General features: G+C 35.1%; 1 long non-coding RNA gene across 1 annotated transcript in view; it reads left to right on the top strand.

The window, feature by feature from the left end:
- LOC145665909 (uncharacterized) overlaps positions 1–14,767 on the top strand; it is a 473,463-nt gene extending 458,696 nt beyond the window's left edge. The window contains exon 4 of the long non-coding RNA XR_014127679.1: positions 14,685–14,767. This is a non-coding gene — a long non-coding RNA (uncharacterized LOC145665909). The remainder of the gene's footprint in view (positions 1–14,684) is intronic.
- The last annotated feature ends 5,046 nt before the right edge of the window (positions 14,768–19,813 follow it).

Below are 19,813 nucleotides of genomic sequence, written 5' to 3'. Positions count from 1 at the left end.
AGCATTGGGCGCAATCGATTATAATGGGTTACGGCGAATCACCTAGCACACGTAATGCTTGTTTAGTCTTGGCATCATTTCTTCATTTTTCCGCACAGAAAATGTGTATTTTAAAAAAAATATCTTATTCACATAGATTATAGTTTGAAAAAGCATTGAGTTGCGAGTTTATTTCAAGTTTATTAATCCGGAATATAAAGAAGTTTTGTATTAACATTAGGAAACCATGTAATCATTAAATAAACGAAATATTTGTAAGTAAATACACTTGATTTCCTGAACTACCACGCACGATATTTGAAAACCTATCACCTGATGTCATTTCTACACAACATGGCTTTTAATGTGAGGATTGATGTAGCTCAATAACAAACAATATTTAACTGTCGAAGAGAAAGTTAGGTTATTTGTGACAATAGTGTTCGTACAGAAGGAAACCATTTCCGCTGCCGGAAATGTGCATTATACTGAGGAAATGAATACCTGCTTCATGAGAGGAAGTTTGTAGATATTTCGGTAAGTTATAAATAACTACCTTAATGTTATATAACATATTTATTGGATATTTGTTCTTCTGGTTCCATTCTGAACTGAAAGTCTATATGACTCGATGTGGAGTACCCATTCATAATGGGAGAGAAAACTGGAGAGAGATCTTAACACCAACCCACCCGCCCTCAAAAAACAAATATCTTTAAACAATGTAGGCATATATCTTCTAATTGACTAAAACACATTAAAAAAGCGGAGACCTTTAAACGCGCAATCCATTTTTATTTATTTAGACATGGAGCGGCGTGTACATCAGTCCTACATCACTCATCTCCGGAATATAGGGACAAAGTTTAATCCCAGTTTGTGCCAATTGGGCTTTGTGGTGGTCGAAAACCGTGCGTGTGGGTTTAATCATTTCGTTCTACTTCTTTCGTTCTACCATTTCATACATTATCTTCTTCTTCTTCTTCTTGAACCTCGGTAAATAATCCTGAGACGTTAAACTGGATATTCCATTTTATTCTTTTTATTTCTTAAGGAGCAGGTACCTGCCTATAGCAGTATTTTGTGATTATGTTTCTGTTATATCGACATGTATGTTTATCTGTTCATATATCATACATTACTTACATAACGTATTTTTCTATTGCTGAAAAAATAGTTCTTTTGTGAAGATCTTTACAAACATATGAGAAGTGTGCAATAAGTTATCTGCCTAGACAGGAAGTAGTCACGGATTTTCGTTCTAGTCCCCGTGGAGGTCTATGCACCGTCCACTTTGTGGGCAGCGAAGAAATTCCAGAGAAAAAAATGTCTTTGTCATGGGCAACAAACAACTGGGAAACACTGCAACCTTGTGTGCGGAACATCTTTAGGGGCGGTGAATCGCGGGGTTTCCACTGCATGGACTCCTGCTAGCTCTGAGAATCCCAATGGAGGATCCAGGTTTCGTCTCCCGTCTCCAGTTGAGCAAGGAATTTGTCCTGGTTCTCCTCAAAAAAGTCCAACAAATCTTAGGACAGCTACGCGGCCTAACACAAACACTCTACTCACGGCCTCAGCGTTGCTCCGACTGGCCTCAAATTGGCAGCGGGGTTCCCCACAGTAACCCTGCAGCGCGCATCAGGCGTTATTATGCTCCGCCTTTCTCTTCCTGTCTAGGTAGATAAATTATTGGATGGCCCTCGAACTGCATTTGACCCAAAATTTAAGTTTAACAATTTTGTTTCATGTGCTTTCCCAAATTATTATTTTAAGTAGCAAATCGTAGATTCTTTCTTGTGAAAGTTTAAATACCTTAAAATAATAATTTCAATGGTCTATAACTCAGAAACGAAAGATTTGTGCAGTGTAATATTTCAGATGATTAATAATCAAGTCACGTTCCCCGTTGATAGCAAATTTGGTTGAATTTTAATCAACTTTGTAGATTGTGTATGATATAAACTCTTCTTGTAATTAATTCTTTTTTTAGTGAAAAATCAAATGGAAAAACAAGAGTACCTCGCTCGAAAAACTCAAAAAGGAACGAAGTAAACATCTCTTCGAAATTGTCGTTAATTTAAATAAAAACATTCAAGCAGAAAATTTTGATTGACAGAATTTCGCGAAGGTTCTTCTATTTCCACTACGAGTAGCTATTTTACTGCTAACAATTTCACAGTATGTAAGTTTGTGATTATTTTAATGAATATTGTCACGTAACTTCCTTATAGACTTTTAATGAAGGTAAAAATAAAACTGCATTTCCTTTTAGAACAAATGTATCCCGAAAATAATTTATTAGCAGTACACATCAAGAGTTAATTTCTTAAGTAATTTAGACTCCAATTAAACGTGAGAAAATATAAATAAAAAAGCACTTTGGAGGAATTAACAAGGCAAATGTATTCTTCACTTTGTTAATTGTCATTTAAGGTTATATTTATATTATACGTATATTAAATTAATTTAATATAAATAATATAAATAACAATTTATATTATAAATATATTAAAATTAATGTAACGACATTTTTTGAATATATTATGTTGTGAATCTCTACCAGGAATTGTGGAAAGAAAATGTTACTCATGAATCGCTATTAGAACATCGGCTGTACAGCTGCAGACATTATGTTTGCTTGGTGCTGAAAATTTACCTCTGGATCTCCCATACGTATAGGACTCTCTCCAACTTGAAAGACACTGATCGATGCCAGAGCAAGGACGACGACGATCACTTGAAAGAGTTTTCCAAACATTTTCGTTGTGTGTACTGAAACTGTTAGCATCTCCTTGTATTGCAAATAATAAAAATCAATTTCGAGAAATACATATATTACGAAAGTTACAAATATAGAACAGTCAAAAATATAGGTAACACTGCTATTATTATATTTTTTATTATTGTAAAGTCTGAAATTTTATTTAGGAAAATTATCTACGTAGCATAATTTGTCTACGTTATTTAATTTTGAAATGGTTCCAACATTGTATAATGTCAAAGTTTTGTCTATCAATGTACAGTCAGCCAAAAAAGTTATTTTAGTTTTATGAAATTAGTTTTGCAAGTAAGTTCAGAATGGAAAGACAATTTGAGTACAGTTTTGAGTAAATTAACAAGAACGTAATTTTCTATGCATTCGAGCCATGCCACCGTTATTTCCAAAATTAAATTTTAACAAACGAAAAGTAGTAATTGCATGACCTGATCTAACATTGGATTTTGACCCCGACATTTATGACGTCATAAATCAAAGGTCAATGACTTTGGCCCGGGGTCAATGACCTAGGGGTACTTAGGACCACCCCCTCTAAATTTTGGCAGGGGTACCATGGCCCACTCCCTAAATTTTGGCAGGGGTACAAAGGACAACCCCCTTAAATTTTAGAAATTGCCAAATCTAAAAATTTGGTATGGTAGCCCACGACTACAGTATGTACCCCTATTAGTATTGGGTGTCTATGTCGTTTCCTTTTATGGATAAAAAATTGCCAAAAATTCAAATTTCGGAGGTTTTTGACCTAATTTATCCCCTTTGATGAGGTCTTATTACCCTATATAGTTATATGGGCGTATACAGGGGTCCATTACCTTTCATAAGATATGGGTACATAATGCACCCCTTGAAAAATTTGGGAGGGGTACATTTGTCCACCCGTTAAATTTTGGAAATTTACCAATTTAAACATTGGGTATTATAGGACTGGACCCTAATATGTATTATGATAAATTTGGGTGGCCCACTTCGTTCCCTTCTAGGGGTACAAAATTGCCAAAAATATAAATGGAAGCAATACGTTGTATCACGTGTTTGGTTTTTGACCTAATTTATCTCCTTGGATGAGGTCCTATTAACTTATATATTTATATGGTCATGTATAGGGGTCCATTCCCTTTCATAAGATATGGGTATATTTGTGCACTTCTTTAAATTTTTGGGAGCGGTACCTTGGCCCACCCGTTAAATTTTGGAAATTGCCCAATTTAAACATTTGCTACTGTAGTACTGGACCCTAACATGTATTACGATAAATTTGGGTGGTCCACATCGTTCCTTTTTAGGGGCACAAAATTGCCAAAATATAAATGGAAGCAATACGTTGTACCACGTGTTTGTTCTTTTGGCCCAATTTATCCTCTTGGATGAGGTCCTATTACCTTATATGGTTATATGATTATGTATAGTGGTGCATTCCCTATCATAAAACGTAGCTACATTGATGCACCCCTTTAAATTTTAGGAAGGGGTACCATGGCCAACCCCCTTAAATTTTGGAAATTTTCCAATTTAAGCATTCGATATCATAGTACATGACCTCAACATGTATCATGATAAATTTGGGTGGTCCACCTTGTTCCCCTTTCATGGGTAAAAATTGCTAAAATATAAACATAAGCAATATGTTGTACCACGTGTTTGTTTTTTGGCCCAGTTCCTCCCTTTGAGAGGTTATATTACCTTATATGGTTATATGGTCATGTATATGGGTTCATTTCCTATCATAAGACATGGGTACATTGATGCACCCTTTAAAAATTTGGGAGAGGTATCTTGGCTCATCCACTTGGTTTTAGAAATTGTTTAATATAAGCATTTGGTATCATAGTACAGAACTTCAATATGTATCACTATAAATTTGGATGGTCCACCTCGTTCCCTTTCATGGGTAAAGAACTACCAAAAATCAAATTTCGGAGGTTATTGACCCTGTTTGATAAGGATTTAACACGTTATATGGTTATGTACAGAGGTTTATTACCTTCATATGTTTATGTTCCCTTTTAAATTTGGGAATTATTAAATAACAAAATTCGGTAAACGTTTTCTAGGATCCATTGTAGATGTTGGTGTTCCTCTTATGGCCAAATATTCAAAATTTAAAGGTTATTGACCGGCTTTATTATTGAATAACTACAGGATTTATTACTTTTTCATAAGACACAGGTGTATTTGTGTACCAATCTTAAATTTTGGGAGGGGTACATTTCTTATTGTCATATCAATAATTGGTAATTGTTCTTAAAATTGGATAGTATCTCATTCTTTGGGTGAATCATTGTCAAATATTAGTATGATCACGTGATCAGTTATTGGCCTATGATGGGATTAGGAGACCAGGACATTGGTACATTGAAATTTTGTAGGATAATTTGAGAATTGTCAAATGAAATTGCGTCATTGGTTTTGATTATTCCAGTCTATAAACGTAAGCAATACGATGTACCACGTGATTGACCTTGTTGAGGTAGTGTACAGGGATTAATTTCCTTTGTTGTGGTACTTCCCGTGTAACGTGGGTTCCTGTCACCACGGCATGGCGCGTCCTCAGGTTGCGGATCGAGGAGAAGGCCTCTAGATATAGAGGTTAGCTGCGAATATACTGAATAAGCAGTCGCGGACAGACGACTAGGTCCTCCAGCTTGGGGGTTTGGGTAAGGCTAACACCCTCATCCTGTAAAAAAAGGTACTTGTTCAGAAACATTCACAAAAGCCTCGGACAAGGACTGATAACTTGGCACGACATCAGCAAAAGAAAATGGACATGAGATTTGGAACATGGAATATTAGAAGTCTTTATAGGGCAGGCACGTTAAAAACTGTAACTAGTGAGTTAGAGAAATACAGGATGGACTTAGTAGGAGTTCAGGAAGTTAGGTGGGAAGGAAATGGATCTGAGAATTCCGGAAATTTTACGTTCTTTTACGGGGAAGGAAATAAAAATCACCAGTTAGGAACAGGGTTTTTCGTTCACAAACGAATATTACCAGCAATTAAACGGGTTGAATTTGTTACTGATAGACTTTCTTTTATTACTCTTAAGGGACGGTGGTGTGATATTATTGTTTTAAATGTACATGCTCCAACTGAAGATAAGGGTGACGATATAAAAGATAGCTTTTACGAAGAAGTGGAACGGATATTTGACCAACTCCCGCGATACCATATGAAGATTCTATTAGGGGATTTCAATGCGAAGGTAGGACGAGAGGATATTTTCAAACCGATTATAGGGAACGAAAGTTTGCATAAGGAAAGTAATGACAACGGTGTTAGACTCGTGAACTTTGCAACACCCAAAAACCTAATCGTGAAGAGTACAAAATTCCCACATCGCGACGTTCATAAATACACTTGGACATCACCAGACGGAAAAACACATAATCAAATTGATCACGTTTTAGTAGATAGAAGAAGACAATCTAGCATAATTGACGTCCGGTCGTTTAGAGGGGCTGATTGTGACACTGATCACTACCTGGTAGCAGCGATAATACGGGAGAGATTATCGTTGAATAAATGTAATCCTCAATGTCCGAAAACGGAGAGATTTAATTTAAAGAAATTAGAAGAGAGCCAGGTAAGAGAGGAATACCAGATTGAAGTTTCGAATAGATTCTCGGTTTTAGAAGACTCGGAGTGCACTAGTGTTGAGGATACTTGGATTGAAATTAGAGATAGCATTAAAAGTTCAGCAATAGAAAAATTGGGACACGCGGAAATACGTAGGAACAAACCATGGTTCGACCAAGAATGCATTAAACTAGCAGAGAAGAGAAAACAGGCAAAATTACGGTGGCTACAAAATCCGAATGAAACAAGGAGATGCGTTGTCGCCATTATTATTTAACTTTGTGCTGGAATACGCCATAAGGAAAATCAAAGATAGCAACCAGGGCCTAGAGTTGAACGGCATTCACCAGGTTATGGCATATGCTGATGATGTAAATTTAATAGGGGATGATAGGAGAAAAGTAGAAATAAATGCAGAGATATTATTAAACGCTTGCAGGGACATGGGTTTACAAGTAAATGCAGAAAAAACTAAATACATGGAAGTGCGTCGGGACCGTAATACGGCAAATTGTGGATGCGTTAAAATATTAAATAATACTTTTGATAAAGTGGATAGTTTCAAATATTTAGGATCAATATTAACAGACGAAAATCATATTCACGAAGAAATTAAATGTCGACTAAAAGCAGGGAATTCGTGTTACTATTCGGTTCAAAATCTCTTGTCGTCGCGAATTCTGTCGAGGAATTTGAAGCTTCAAATATATAAAACGATAATCATGCCTGTTGTTCTGTATGGTTGCGAAACATGGTCGCTTACTCTGAGGGAAGAACATAGACTGAAAGTATTTGAGAACAGGATCCTGAGAAGAATATTCGGACCCAAGAGGAACGAAAATGGGGAATGGCGGAAGCTTCATAACGAGGAACTACATAGTTTATACGGTTTACCCAAAATTGTTAGGGTCGTCAAGTCTAGGAGGCTTAGGTGGGCAGGTCATGTAGCTAGAATGGAAGAAAGTAGAAAAGCTTTCAAAGTCTTGACTGGTAGACCCATAGGAAAACGACCATTAGGAAGACCTAGGCGCAGATGGGAGGATAATATTAAGATGGATCTCGCAGAGATAGGAATACAAAGTAGAAACTGGATCCAATTAGCTAAGGATAGAAGTCAGTGGAGAGCTTTTGTGAACACGGCACTGAACCTCCGGGTTCCATGGGCCATAGAGTTAGTTAGTTAGTTAGTTAGTTAGTTGTGGTACTTCTTAAGTTTGAGTACACACTTCCAGAAAACAGTTGGTTCGACTCAGGTAAACAATTGACGGACATTATTGACCTTATTGAACATATAATGATATGATTAATTCTAAGACTTAGGTATATCAAGAGAAGTATTCTTTAAATTTGGGAATTGTGATAAACAGAACTTTAACATAAGGCGCGAAATTTGAAACAATACTTTGAACTTTATTCACAGCTCATAGTCTAAGATCATTTGTGGTGATTGATTTTACCTTGAACTTTAGAAATTTGATAGCTAAACTTATTGAATCTTATGACTCATAGTGTTAAGGGAATACATGCTACAACACTGAAATTTAGTCACAAGGTGATGTAATCTGACACTGACAAAGTTATTGTTGATGCAATCTGATTGGCAGATCACCATCTTTCGTGCAATCTGATTGGTTGATGATTTTCAAATCTTTGCTGCATTCAGTTTTAACATTTAAAAAGTTTTTGAAATTTTTGTTTGAAACTTTGGTTTGACATTTTTTCGTTTGATATTTTTAGTTTAAAAATTGGTGTTTCGAAATTTTTGTTTCAAAATTTTTTGTTTGAGACTTTGGTTTGAAAATTTTTGATTGGAAATTTTTGTTTCAAAATTTTTTGTTTGTAAATTTTTTCGTTTCAAAATTTTGTTTGAAATTTTTAGTTTGAAAATTTTTGTTTTGAAATTTTTGTTTTAAATTTTGGTTTGAAATTTTTTCGTTTTAATTTTTTTTGTTTAAACATTTTTGTTTTGAAATTTTTGTTTCAAATGTTTGTTTCAAAGTTTGGTTTGACATTTTAAAAGTTTTTGCACTCATTAGTAAAGAACCGGAACTGTTTAGAACAAAAATCTCTGGCAAAATTGTTTATCATGGTGCAACAGTACACGTCAGAACATGGGGTTGTACTTGAAAAAAATCATTGAAATGGATCATTTTATTAAACTACAGATACATCCATACCAGATAAAGGATCTGGATATTGTCGATACAATGTATTTTGAACTTCTTGCAATAGTTTGTCTTTAGCGTATAATTTTAATTCCAGTTGAAGTCTTTTAAGGTCTATTGCAATATCAATTGGTGGAAACTCAATGTCCATTTGATCAAAAATAAACTGTTTATCAATACAGGTATGCACCCACGAACGATGTTCACAACCATCACAACATCTAGATACATGTTGTACAATATGCATGATATATTTCTCAAAATAGTATTTTTTCAGGAATATACTTGTTTTGTTGCACACTTCCACTGCATGTTTAACACACTGGAATACGTTGATGAATTTGTTCCATTCCGTTTGCGTTAGATACACCATGTTGCGAGGGACATGCAATGTACTCTTTTTACGTAACAGCACCATCTTCTCTTCGAGGACTGTACGCAGCACCACTTCATGATTTGAGCCTAATGGTTTGACTATGGTCACATTTAGCTCATCATGAAAATAATCATTCATTTGGTCGATTCGTGAACATAATATTTGCCATTGTTCAAAGTTCAGTTGTACACCAAATTTTTCTGCTTTGCCCAATCGAATCACTGGTTCAAATGTTCATGCACTGATACCAATCATCACATGTTTTGTTTGAGATATATTTATTGGATAATAGCTTGCGAAGAGGAACTCTTTATCGTTAGAAGTACACATCTTTCCTGCTGACACGCACTTGCTCAAATGATTTCATGGAATGACAATGTATTTGCTGATTTATGAAACTACGGCTGACGTCATTGGAATGAAATGTGCTGACGTTTGAATTTATGATTTCATCACAGTTACTGACGTCATGCTGACCAACCAAATTCATAGATCGCATTCAGCATACAACTACGTCTGATGTCAAAGGAATGTGCTGACGTTTGAATTCATGATTACATCACAATTGCTGACGAAACCGGCTGTGTACTAAATTCAAATTGATGACTTCGACCGAAGAATCCTTAGTAACATAAAGATACAGATAAATTTTAAGAAACGCAGAGGTTCTTCTTGTTTTGATGCTTCCATGGGTAAATATCTTGCTGGTAAAATTATATTCTTATCATTTTCAAGCTTCACTACGATTCTTAATCCAAACTTTGTAGGGATTATTTTGACAAACTAAGATTCTATAAGGTACATTCTGTTGTAAATCAGTAATCTTGGTAAATGATTTCATCACATCACGTGTGTTTAGAAACTGCAGACAAGTAGCCATGATGATGTTACGATGATGATGCAAAACTGATGACGTTGCATTATCATGTTCTGACGTGTACTATTGCACCATGATAAACAATGTTGCCAGAGGTTTTTGTTCTAAACAGTTCCGGTTCTTTACTAATGAGTGCACAAACTTTTAAAAATGTCAACCAAACTTTGAAACAAAAATTTCAAACAAAAGATTTTTCAAAGAAAAATTTTTAAACAAAAATTTTTAAACAAAAAAATTCAAACGAAAAAATTTCAAATAAAAAAATTCAAAACTAAAAATTTCAAAAAATTTTGAAACAAAAATTTTCAAACTAAAAATTTCAAACGAAAAAATTTCAAACCAAAGTTTCAAAAAAAAATTTCAAACTAAAAATATCAAACGAAAATTTTTCAAACAAATATTTCGAAACAAAAATTTTCAAACTAAAAATTTCAAACGAAAAAATTTCAAACCAAAGTTTCAAACAAAAAATTTTGAAACAAAAATTTTGAAACAACAATTTTTGAACTAAAAATATCAAACGAATAAATGTCAAACCAAAGTTTCAAACAAAAATTTCAAAAACTTTTTAAATGTTAAACAAAACTTAAAACTGAATGAAGCAAAGATTTGAAAGTCATCAACCAATCAGATTGCACGAAAGATGGTGATCAGCCAATCAGATTGCATCAACAATAACTTTGTCAGTGTCAGATTACATCACCTTGTGACTAAATTTCAGTGTTGTAGCATGTATTCCCTTAACACTATGAGTCATAAGATTCAATAAGTTTAGCTATCAGATTTCTAAAGTTCAAGGTAAAATTAATCACCACAAATGATCTTAGACTATGAGCTGTGAATAAAGTTCAAAGTATTGTTTCAAATTTCGCGCCTTATGTTAAAGTTCTGTTTATCACAATTCCCAAATTTAAAGAATACTTCTCTTGATATACCTAAGTCTTAGAATTAATCATATCATTATATGTTCAATAAGGTCAATAATGTCCGTCAATTGTTTACCTGAGTCGAACCAACTGTTTTCTGCAAGTGTGTACTCAAACTTAAGAAGTACCACAACAAAAGAAATTAATCCCTGTACACTACCTCAACAAGGTCAATCACGTGGTACATCGTATTGCTTACGTTTATAGACTGGAATAATCAAAACCAATGACGCAATTTCATTTGACAATTCTCAAATTATCCTACAAAATTTCAACATACCAATGTCCTGGACTCCTAATCCCATCATAGGCCAATAACTGATCATGTGATCATACTAATATTTGACAATGATTTACCCAAAGAATGAGATACTATCCAATTTTAAGAACAATTACCAATTATTGATATGACAATAAGAAATGTACCCCTCCCAAAATTTAAGATTGGTACACAAATACACCTGTGTCTTATGAAAAGTAATAAATCCTGTACTTATTCAATAATAAAGCCGGTCAATAACCTTTAAATTTTCAATATTTGGCCATAAGAGGAACACCAACATCTACAATGGGTCCTAGAAAACGTTTACCGAATTTTGTTATTTAATAATTCCCAAATTTAAAAGGGAACATAAACATATGAAGGTAATAAACCTCTGTACATAACCATATAACGTGTTAAATCCTTATCAAACGGGGTCAATAACCTCCGAAATTTGATTTTTGGTAGTTCTTTACCCATGAAAGGGAACGAGGTGGACCATCCAAATTTATAGTGATACATATTGAAGTTCAGTATTATGATACCAAATGCTTATATTAAACAATTTCTAAAACCGAGTGGATGAGCCAAGATACCTCTCCCAAATTTTTAAAGGGTGCATCAATGTACCCATGTCTTATGATAGGAAATGAACCCATATACATGACCATATAACCATATAAGGTAATATAACCTCTCAAAGGGAGGAACTGGGCCAAAAAACAAACACGTGGTACAACATATTGCTTATGTTTATATTTTAGCAATTTTTACCCATGAAAGGGGAACAAGGTGGACCACCCAAATTTATCATGATACATGTTGAGGTCATGTACTATGATATCGAATGCTTAAATTGGAAAATTTCCAAAATTTAAGGGGGTTGGCCATGGTACCCCTTCCTAAAATTTAAAGGGGTGCATCAATGTAGCTATGTTTTATGATAGGGAATGCACCACTATACATAATCATATAACCATATAAGGTAATAGGACCTTATCCAAGGGGATAAATTGGGCCAAAACCAAACACGTGGTTGTACTAAAATTTGACAATTTCGTACCCATGAAAGGGAACAAAGTGAAACACCCAAATTTATAGTAATCTATATTAGGGTCCTATACTATAATACCAAATATATCAAATGGGCAATTTCCAAAATTTAAGGGGTGGGCCAAGTTACCCCTCCCAAAAATTTAAAGGGGTGCACAAATGTACCTATATCTTATGAAAGGGAATGGACCCCTATACATGACCATATAATCATATAAGGTAATAGGACCTCATCCAAGAGGATAAATTGGGCCAAAAGAACAAACACGTGGTACAACGTATTGCTTCCATTTATATTTTTGGCAATTTTGTACCCCTAAAAGGGAACGAAGTGGGCCACCCAAATTTATCATAATACATATTAGGGTCCAGTCCTATAATACCCAATGTTTAAATTGGTAGATTTCCAAAATTTAACGGGTGGACAAATGTACCCCTCCCAAATTTTTCAAGGGGTGCATTAATGTACCCATATCTTATGAAAGGTAATGGACCCCTGTATACGCCCATATAACTATATAGGGTAATAAGACCTCATCAAAGGGGATAAATTAGGTCAAAAACCTCCGAAATTTGAATTTTTGGCAATTTTTTATCTATAAAAGGAAACGACATAGACACCCAATACTAATAGAGGTACATACTGTGGTCGTGGGCTACCGTACCAAATTTTTAGATTTGGCAATTTCTAAAATTTAAGGGGGTGGTCCTATGTACCCCTGCCAAAATTTAGTGGGTGGGCCATGGTACCCCTGCCAAAATTTAGAGGGGGTGGTCCTAAGTTCCCCTAGGTCATTGACCCCGGGCCAAGGTCATTAACCTTTGACCTATGACGTCATAAATGTCGGGGTCAAAGTCCAAAGTTAGATCAGGTCATGCAATTACTACTCGAAAATATCTGTCGTCGCACACTGTATACAAGAAAGGAACAAAACAGATAGTGGTATTTTATAAAAGCTATAATAATGTAAAATCAAAAACTGTAAAAAAAAATATCATTACAAAAATTTGGTAACTTCTATTACACAATGGAGGAACTAACTAGGACCTCATTTATCAATTAATTTTAAAAATAAACTTTAAACCCGGAAAATGTATAAACTCATAATTTCTACGCTATTTCAAGATTCTAAGAAAACCAACAAAACTGTCACATAATTTCTCGAGTTGTTTTATCGATTTTAGTAACAAATTAAGTTCAAAATCAGAACCTACAATTCAAATGCAATGGGTAATTTTACAAATCAGTGCTAATACATATAATGCTAACAAATCTAAGAATCTGTCTAAGTAAGAATAAAAAATGATACCGAAAAGAAATCAAGGGTTTGTTTTTAGCTATATGATTAACATATTCGCCTTTAGCGCGATGGAAACGAGTTGGATCTTTGTGTCAAACTCATGTGGTTGGGATTACTCTTTAAACAGTCGATCCATGTCTCATATAGTTTCGTCTTTGAAACAGAACGCTAATTTCCGATCAAACCAATTAACCAATTCAACTTAAGAAAAGAAACAATGAAAGCTAGCACTTCATCAATAGAATTGTGTAAACAAACACTTATAACCCAAGTCTCAAAAACGTAACACATTTAGTCTTAGGCTAATTGAGAAAGCGTTACCCCCTGTAGCGAACGCGGCCAAAGTGGCTATTCAGTAATTTTACTTTCACCAGATATGTAAATGATACTGTGAGCCAGTCAGGGTTTCCAGGTCTTTTTGTCAGGTCCAGGTGTGTAATAGCAGAGTTCCAATACTTTGCACAAACCATCTTCCAAGCAGCGGTTTCTTGCTACAATCCCTTTGCCTGGTAACACGTTTTTCCTTTTTTCCTTCCTTTTGAAATCTTTTAAACAGCAGGTAGTCTATTGTTCCGACCCGCACCAAATATGCTCGAGCTTACGTTTTCTGAGCGATTTTATTTCTTTCGCGTTTATGATTACCCATGTACATTTAAATACATGGTCAGCGTTTTTCAAGAGTACGCATGAGAAATAAATACGCTTTGCGATCGTCTCAAATAGCCGGGTACTTATTCTAAAAAACGCTTATCTTAAAGATTACTTTTTTTTTTATAACCACTGACACTGTACACTGTTGCACTAAGACTTACACACAAACGAGGTTGCATGGTGAATGAATGATAGGCCGCAGACTTCTGATGTGAGGAGTCCCAAGTTCGATCTCGATCCTGTGAGTTTATGGTAACCAACATCGCGCCCATGGATTTACTCGGAGTTCTCTTATTTCCTCCCACACTTTCATTCCACCACTTTTTTCTTAACCATCCAGATTGATTAATTATCCTTTGGTCTAAAGAGTATTAACCTTGGACTTTAAAGGTTTTATCTTTATCCACACATAGATTTGGACATAACTAAATATCATTGAAACTGTAAATTACAGTTTCATTGTTATTACTGTTATTAAAGCAGACACAAATAAGTTACGGAAAGTGACTTTTAAGTGAATCATAACAGTTATAATATTGATTCGTAAAACTTCATTAATTTTGTACATATGCTTCATACTTAATCAAAAATTCAAACTGCAATGCAAGCTGTGATTGGTAATGCATGACATATGTTCTGTGTCTTTCTATATACGTTTATAATGTAACAAAATGCTTGATAACTTGTATGAAATTAATATTCGTTAATTGAGTAAGTTTGTATCTTTCTTACTTTCTTCCAGAATTCTAATTGGATTAATATGAATGACGCATAGAACAATCTTTAACACTTCTGAGTAAAGACTACGAAGACATTTTAAGGTAAGCCAGAAGTCTTTCTTTCCTTTTCTATTGTATGATATGGAAGCACTACCCGGTCCAGAACGGTAGTGTTGCATACACATACCAGTCTCGATTTGGACCAGTCTCGTCTCAAAAAGCTTTTTCAGCCCAGCCACTCTCAATGAGGTTTCCTCGTTTTCCTCGTTCATGCCAGGCAAATGCCGGGATGGTACCTAACATATATCCCCAGGGCGCTTCCTTCCCTTTCCTCAGATAGTGTGCTCGCTGAGGGATGTCATCCCTCAATAAGTGACCATCTAAATGGCCTTAGATCCCGAAATCCCAGAAATTTAAATCCTAAATCCTACTAGTGTTCTTCTTCTGTCTCATAACGAGGATTCCTGCCGTCTGCTACTTGTAGTAGTTGTAGTAGAACACCACGTTGTTTTGTTTATAAATAAGAAGCAATGTTGATGCTCACGAATATAGACCAAGTGTAGGATATTACAAAATATATATATACAGTAGAGCGTCGATTATCCGGGCCGCTTAACCGAACTGTGTACTCGCGCGCACTTGTTACTCTCCCACCCTACCGTCCATCCTCCCCCTCACTCCCAAACCAAGTTTCCCACAGTAGTCGCCGCACTGAGCCACCGCTGGCGGAACATTGGTTCTAATGGGGCCTTCATAAGGCGCTGCTGACCGGCCAAGCCGCCAGTCGCTGTGTCTCAACAATCAGCACACTTCTGTCGGTTTGGCACTGGCTGTAGAAGTAGCGGCAGTATCAAAGCTGTTCACAGCAACAGCTGCGCCAACTTAGAGTTGAGGCGTGCCGCTCCGCGCATGGCAAATAAACATGTACAGTTCGATTATCCGAACAAACCAGTTTTCCGGACACCCATGTCCCCCAATTACTTCGGATAATCGACGCTCTACTGTGTATATATATATATATATATATATATATATATATATATATATATATATATATATATATATATATAACTGTATTTCTGGATATATCAGTTTTATGTTACATGCTATAATAATAAATTATAATGTGAGGTCAACTAATATGACTACCAGTGTAGAAGGTGCCCAAGGAAGGTGAAGAACGATTATTACCTGCTTCTTTCATTTATCTTTATACCAGAAAATAATTCTAAAGAAAAAATATTACGCATATCATAATTGTAAAGAAAAAATATTACGCATATCATAATTTTAGAAACTAGTTGATCAACGTTCCTCCACTTCGAACACTTAGCACGTGAACATTAAATCAATGTCAACGTGTGTAAAATGTGTAGGGAACTCTAATAAAGTAGCGTTTGTTAAGAGAGGGACATATGTGGTTCTGCGTATCGCTGAACCTAACTGACCTTAGAAGAAAAAGTAGTCTTTGGAAGGGGAGGTGTCCTCACTGGATTTGGGTCCTTTTTATAATATGAACTATAGATGTTGATGGCGTTTTGTTACTGGTCATAGCATGGACAGTAAAATGATTGAGGGAAATCGACTTTGTTACAATACGCAACAATCACAAAATGCAATTATAAATTTTCTACTTTAATGCCCCATGATTGTGCCCGTTATGCTAAAGGAGATGGACATTAAGGGTCTTCACTACAGCGAAATTAAACTACCGCTAATTTTAGAGTTTTTGTAATATCTTCAAAACAAATAAAAATATTGGAAAAACAGAAACTTAGTGAACTAGACAATACGATTTTGCATGTGATACGTTTACCACAATTCACATATCTGCTTTTGCTATGCTGCTATTTACACAACCCGCAAAAAATGCTAAATCTATCTACATTTGCAAATCGAAAGCAGATAGATGAGCTGCGATAATGGTATCACACACACAATCGTGTAGTCTAGTTCACTACGTTTCTGCTTTTCGAATATTTTTATTTGTTTTGAAGATATTAAAGAGAAACACTAAAATTCGCGGCAGTTTAATTTCGCTGTAGTGAAAACCCTTAAGACATGTGAATGATTGAAAAATTTGTGGAATGAGAATATGGGAGGAAATGGGAGGAAATGATGTTGTTCACAATAAACGTACTTGTCAGGGTCTTTACGCAGCAAAGGTAAGCGCTCTACCACTGAGCCACCATATTTCTCAAAATGCAATTAGAATCGCGTTGCAGCACAACTGCACTCTGTGATTTCGTTATGTATTGTTAGTACTACTTCGTCATTCACACTCATCTTGGAAGACGGATATAAGATTGTGTGAATAGAATGTGTGTGTTATATCTATGGACACAATATAATTTAAACGTCGTGACAAACATCTTGGCATTTGAAGGTGGCGCTCCAAGTTCCCTTTAAATGCTGCTAGCAAATCAGAGACCAGCGATATTGCCACGTTTATTTTGCACACATCCACGTCTATTCCCTGTCACCTGATCGCACTGTAGTTTGTCTGTTAGTCATAGCTACACCCCTTTACCACTTGGCAACGTCGCGTTTTATTTGTTTAGCTGAAATGCCAAGATGTTTGTCACAGACTTTACTTACACTAGATGACATAGAAAACAACAACAACAAAAAAATGTAAGGTAAAAATCAGTGGATAAATCAGCGGAACTTCACAATATACTAAAATTTTAATTTCAGTTATTTTCTTTGAGGAGAAAATATCTCCGATAATTTACACTCTATTGCGTTATTTTAAAGAAGACAACAGTGGCATTTTCAGAACATTTCTACGTAGAGGGAGGACACTGCAATACGTGGGAGGTAAACAAAATAGCAAAAACTTGCAAACCGCTCAGGGATATGGTGCTGTATTGGAATTGTGTAGTTCATGGGAGCAACCCTGAAATCAACACATTTAAACTCAGTGAAGCGCAATCGAAAAGACATTAGTTAAAATATTTCTCCACGCATTATTTAGGAATGAAATGATGGTGGATTGCATTTGAAACCGTTACTGCCCTGAACGAAGAACCTATAATCTGATTCAAAATTAATGCAAGCACTCTTGCAATATTCCATACTCTATGAAGCTACTTTTAAAATAATACTAAATTAAATATATTTTGCTTAAAATCTACGGTTCTAGGTTACACAAATATATTAAGTAGACTGTAATACGTTTACCCGGTTACTCAGCAATTGAAGTCTGTGAAACACAGACAGCGGCTTAAATACTATTCGGAATTAGCTATTTATGGGGTAACTGAGAGTGATGTAATTGTAAACAGGATTTCTATATTATTTGGGCAATAAATGTAGCCAACGCATTTAAATATCAATATAAGTGTCATAAAAACTTGCAGTCACAGGAAATACAGATTTTTTTACGTAATTTTTGTGGCAAGTCTACTACAACTAAAATGTTAGATACTTCCGTTATTGATAACGAACCAGCCATGGAACATTAACTACATACTTCTTTTCATTTCTAGGTCCTCATAGATCTTCTTATTATATATATATAAAAGAAACAATAGACAATAAAAAAAAATGTTCATTAAACCTACATGTATTGCGTAGTTTTCAGATGTTTACTGAAGTGTTACGAAACAAACATCTGTTGGATTTTCTTTGAATGGCACAAAAAGTAAATGTTTCCTTGTTTGTGTTTTCAGCAGATATCCAAAGTGCCTCACAATATTTATGTAGATCGCGTTTTGATTTTACAAAATAGTAATTAACTTCAAATATTATGAGTTATTGTTTTTCTTCTTTTATAAATATAGAGAGCCTGTGTAAACGTGGCATTGAACCTCAGGATATAATACAGCATGTCCCATAAAAATGTATTCACACTTTAACTGACTATTACACTCACATTTAACTTTGATTAAGGTATTCATTGATATATTTACAAGTCTAATAGAATAAACTTACATAAGGTAATGACATTACCGAGTAAATTAATTTATTACTCTTTGAGGCTGCGGTAGCTCAGTGATAAAGCGTTCACTTCTGGTGCCTGGGGTTCTTGGTTCGATCCCAGCTCGCGCTCGCGCCAAGTGAGCTTTGTGGTGGACAAACACCGTATGTGTGGGTTTTCTCGTTGTTGCACCGTTTCCTCCAAATTCCTTCATTCCACCATTTCATTCATTTCTAATCATCACCGTCTCCTTTAGCCTAGCAGGCATATCTGTGGGATGTAAAACTTAAAGATTTCATTTCATTTTATTATGTTAGTCGAATCCTTTACATATTTTGTAACAAAACAAAAAATATGTCAGTGTTAGGTCAATAAAGACTGAGCAAATTTTATAGGAATATGTTAAGAAGTGGATATGTTATATATGCTATATATATATATTAAGAAATGGATGCCAAACGTCCTGTACATACAAGTTTGTCATGTATTTTAATACTCTATTTTCCTGTCCTGTATGAAAGTTATATAGGACAGACATTTGTCCCGTTCTTGCATTAGTAAAAGTTTTACAGCATGACAAGGCTTTATGGGTGAATCGAAACATTACAGTCTTTGATAGCGAAGTGCCGAATCTTGTGAAAGACTCTTTCGGTTGGGCGAATAAATCCTAAATAATTTCAAAAAATATCATTCGCTGCTGCTAACTGTAAGACTTTATCATCCAAGATGATAACTCATAAGCTAACATAGATTTTCATTGATGACTAAACAGTGAGTTGAAGGGAAGAAACAGATTCAAACTGACAACATAGGAATCCAAGTTGCAGTGTTAGCGAATTTGTACATGACTTACAGTAAATATCATAATGATATATTCCAAGCCAAATAGTTGCTAAGAAATAAGCAGATAATTATACTAATTAAGATTGTTATTAAACATCAATTCATGTTAGAAAGGCACTTATGAACTTGAAATTTCTGTTAGTCAAACTGATTGAAAGCAACTCAGTATTAGGGATGGGCACGAGTCGAGTGAAAGATAATTTTCTCGAGTTGAGTTCCGAGTCGAGTCACTGTTTTTGAGGTCCAGATTCGAGTCGAGTCGAGTCGAGTTTGACATATGGCTCGCTCATTCAGCTCGTTTTAGCTCGTTTTGAAATCATGCGGATAGCGGATAGCGAGACATGTAAAAATAGCCCAAAATGACTAATATTAGTGTCAAATCCATAG

Source organism: Thermobia domestica, chromosome 1 (assembly GCF_964235325.1).
Source record: "Thermobia domestica chromosome 1, izTheDome1.hap1.1, whole genome shotgun sequence".
Lineage (NCBI taxonomy): Eukaryota > Metazoa > Arthropoda > Insecta > Zygentoma > Lepismatidae > Thermobia > Thermobia domestica.
This window is presented reverse-complemented; position numbering and strand designations above follow the sequence as displayed.